This window comes from Amphimedon queenslandica, unplaced genomic scaffold (assembly GCF_000090795.2).
Source record: "Amphimedon queenslandica unplaced genomic scaffold, v1.1 AMPQUscaffold_13472, whole genome shotgun sequence".
Taxonomy (NCBI): domain Eukaryota; kingdom Metazoa; phylum Porifera; class Demospongiae; order Haplosclerida; family Niphatidae; genus Amphimedon; species Amphimedon queenslandica.
In genome coordinates, this window is record NW_003546292.1 from 35,969 (window position 1) to 40,340 (window position 4,372).

Here is a 4,372-nt window from a genome sequence, read left to right on the forward strand (position 1 = left end):
CAAATGACTGTTTACATGTGTATCTATTGTCCTTTCTATCTTTAATTTCATTCATTCTTCTCAAACTCTTATTTACAACACAATAGCCAGTAAGTACTAATCTATTTTAATTTCAAATGACTGTTTACATGTGTATCTATTGTCCTTTCTATCTTTAATTTCATTCATTCTTCTCAAACTCTTATTTACAACACAATAGCCAGTAAGTACTAATCTATTTTAATTTGAAATGATTGTTTGCATGTGTATCTATTGTCTTTTCTATCTTTAATTTCATTCATTTATCTGTGATACACAAACTCTTATTTACAACACAATATAGGTGGTAAGTACTAACCTACCTTAAGCCTACTATTTTTAGCGTCTACTAAATTTAGCAATATTAGCAAGAGAACTTTAAATCGCTAAATTAAATAGACGCCAAAATAATTATTATTCATTATAATGGTTATTATTTATAATTAATTTGGTTAAAAACGCTAAAATTAGTAACGCTAAACATGACTTTTGCTGATTTCGCTAAAATTAGTAGACGCAAATAATAGTAGGCTTAAGGTATTCTAATTTCAGATGATTGTTAATTACTTGTGTATCTATTGTCCTTTCTATTTTTAATCTCATTCATTCATCTCTGATACACAAACTCTTATTTACAACACAATAGCCAGTAAGTACTAATCTATTTTAATTTCAGATGATTGTTTACATGTGTATCTATTGTCCTTTCTACCTTTAATTTTATTCATTCATCTGTGATACACAAACTCTATTTTACAACACAAAAGCTTGTAAGTACTAATCTATTTTAATTTCAGATGATTGTTTACATATGTATCTATTGTCCTTTCTATCTTTAATTTCATTCATTCATCTGTGATACATAAACTCATTAATTACAACACAATAGAGAGTAAGTACTAATCTATTTTAATTTAGATGATTGTTTACATGTGTATCTATTGTCCTTTCTATCTTTTAATTTCATTCATTCATCTGTGATACACAAACTTTTATTTACAACACAATAGGAAGTAAGTACTAATCTATTTTAATTTCAGATGATTGTTTACATGTGTATTTATTGTCCTTTTTATCTTTAATTTCATTCATTCATCTGTGATACACAAACTCTTCTTTACAACACAATAGCCAGTAAGTACTAATCTATTTTAATTTCAGATGATTGTTTACATGTGTATCTATTGTCCTTTCTACCTTTAATTTCATTCATTCATCTGTGATACACAAACTCTATTTTACAACACAAAAGCTTGTAAGTACTAATCTATTCTAATTTCAGACGATTGTTTACATGTGTATCTATTGTCCTTTTTATCTTTAATTTCATTCATTCATCTCTGATACACAAACTCTTATTTACAACACAATAGATAGTAAGTACTAATCTATTTTAATTTCAGATGATTGTTTACATGTGTATCTATTGTCCTTTATATCTTTTATTTCATTCTTCATTTGTGATACACAAACTCTTATTTACAACACAATAGGAAGTAAGTGCTAATCTATTTTAATTTCAGATGATTGTTTACATGTGTATCTATTGTCCTTTCTATCTTTAATTTCATTCATTCATCTCTGATACACAAACTCATATTTACAACACAATAGGAAGTAAGTACTAATCTATTTTAATTTCAGATGATTGTTTACATGTGTATCTATTGTCCTTTCTATCTTTAATTTCATTCATTCATCTCTGATACACAAACTCTTATTTACAACACAATAGTATGTAAGTACTAATCTATTTTAATTCAGATGATTGTTTGCATATATATTGTCTTTTCTACCTTTAATTTCATTCATTCATCTGTGATACACAAACCCTTCTTTACAACACAATAGGAAGTAAGTATTAATCTATTTTAATTCAGATGATTGTTTACGTATCTATTGTCCTTTCTATCTTTAATTTCATTCATTCATCTGTGATGCACAAACTCTTATTTACAACACAATAGATGGTAAGTACTGATTTATTTAATTTCAAATGATTGTTTACATGTTTCCTTTCTATCTTTACTTTCATTCATTCATCTGTAATACACAAACTTTTTTTATGACACAATAGATGGTAAGTACTAATCTATTTTAATTTCAGATGATTGTTTACATATGTACCTTTTGTCTTTTCCGATTGATTCATTAATTATGTACATCACAGAAAGTAAGTATCACTTTATTTTGGTTTCAAATAATTTTTAATTTGTTCATGTTTGTTTTATAGAGGGGTGAGTCATATTCCTGCTAAGTTTGTTATCGCCTAGTTCCTTTTATTCAAGATGCTGCATACAGAAGAGCTCTTTTAAAAGGAGAGGTGGTGAATGTTGCTTATTCGCGTGTTCTTTTTCTGGGTACAGCAGGTGTTGGGAAGAGTAGTTTCAAGAATTCCCTTATGAAGTTACCATGGGATCCTAAGGCTAACAGTACCATCATATCTGATGTCAGCTGTGTCCGTCCCTTTGCTAAGGGATTGCTTAGTGAGCAGTGGGAAGCAGTTACTCATGAAGCTGAATTTGAAGCAATGGCACACTTGTTCTCTGCTGTCAGCCCAGGGTTTGATTCTGCTCCACCAATCAGTGACACTGTAAGAAGAAAGATAGATTCTTTCCTTGGTCTCATTGGTGTCAGCAGAGATAAAATGCATCACTCAGTTTCCATTGATCATTCTGAGCCTGTGAGAATGAAGCTAGATTCTGTCCTCAGTCAAGTTAGCAAATTTAATGTTGTTCAGCAATCTTGTCAGCCAGAGCCTCACCTTTTGATGCATTTTTGGGATTGTGGGGGTCAACCTGCTTTCCTTGAAATCCTACCAGTTTTTCTCACCTCTCGTACCACATTCCTCCTCCACTTTGATGCCTCTAAAGATCTCAACAGCAAATGGAAATCAGTCCATCATATTGATGGCACTCAGTATGATGGAGAAGAGGTCAATGTATCTACACTTACGTACATGCTCAATTGGATGGCCTGTGTTCACAGTCACTTAATGAAGTATGGGGCTGATGGAAGTATTTCTGATTATCCTCGCATGTATTGCATTGGCACTCATGGAGACTTGCTAACAGATGAAATGAAGGAACAAGTCAGGAGTGAGTTAATATCTCACTATAAAGATAAGGAATATGCCAAGTTAATATCTGATACCCTCATCATTGATAATACATCATCTGGTAAGGGTGAATCAGAAGATCCCAATATTGAAGTAGTGAGAAGTGCCATCATTGATATTACAAGATATAAGCTAATAGTAAAAACCCCAATCAGTTGGGTTCTCTTTCGTAAAGTTCTTCAGGCATTGGAGGAAAATATTATTAGCATATCGCTGGCTGAAGATGTTGGTGCTGTTTGCAATATTCCTCCAGAAGATGTACCTCTGGTTCTCTTATTCTATCATGATTTGGGATCTGTTCTATATTATCCTCAGCTAGAGGGTCTTAAAGAGAAAGTCATAGTTGATCCAAAGTTTTTTATTGATGCTCTTGGAAAGGTCTTTAGATTTCAAGCTAGCACTATACATGTCAGGGAGTGGGAGATATTTCACCAATATGGTATCCTCATACAACCACTGTATACAGCAGTCTGGAAGGAATGTGGAGACCTAAAGCCTGAAGATTTCATTGAAGTATTGCTACACTTTTGTCTTGCTGCTCAAGTCACCATTGAAGATCAACATATCTGCCCCTCACGACACAAGCAATATTTCATTCCTTCCATTCTCAAGCTGTGTCAAGATAATGCCACCGTAGCTACACACAGCAAGGAGGTTGAGGTTGCTTCACCACTTCACATTACCTTTGAAACTGGTTTTGTTCCTCCTGGTTTCTTCACTCGTTTTGTTGCTGTTATTGCTGCTCACCCAAGCACATTTCTGTACCTTGAGGAAGGAGTGTATAGGAATCGTGTTACCTTTCGTTACCAGGAGGGGAGGAATAGGAGCATTGAACATTTAACAGTAACAGATCAACATGATGCCATTCAGATCAATGTCCATCGTGCTACCTCTCGTTCTGATCCAGCTCCTCTTGCCAATATATGTCAAGATATCTTAGTTCTGTTGGAAGATTCTGCTAAAGAAGTGGAGAACATTCTTCAGAATTGCATTGGAAGAGGTTTTGAAGAATTACCCAAATATTCTGTATCAAGATCACTGCGTTACATCTGTGATGGCTGCCCTGTCTCTTCTAAGCTTCATTATCTCACACCAGCGAAGTATCAAACCAGTGACCTGGAGGTTACTTGCAGAATAAACACAACATATCGACCACTTACAGAGAAAGAAAAGATTTGGTTTACTGAAAAGGTATAATCATTGTACATTACCTTTGTATTATAGTATGATTATGGT

The 4,372-nt window shown here is 33.2% G+C and overlaps 1 protein-coding gene across 1 annotated transcript in view; it reads left to right on the forward strand.

Moving 5' to 3' along the window:
- Nucleotides 1–2,945: 2,945 nt before the first annotated feature.
- The window catches only part of LOC109580887 (uncharacterized), a 13,817-nt gene continuing 12,390 nt past the window's right edge, over nt 2,946–4,372 (forward strand). The window contains exon 1 of the mRNA XM_019994445.1: nt 2,946–2,953. The gene's annotated coding sequence lies outside the window, so the exon portion shown is untranslated. The remainder of the gene's footprint in view (nt 2,954–4,372) is intronic.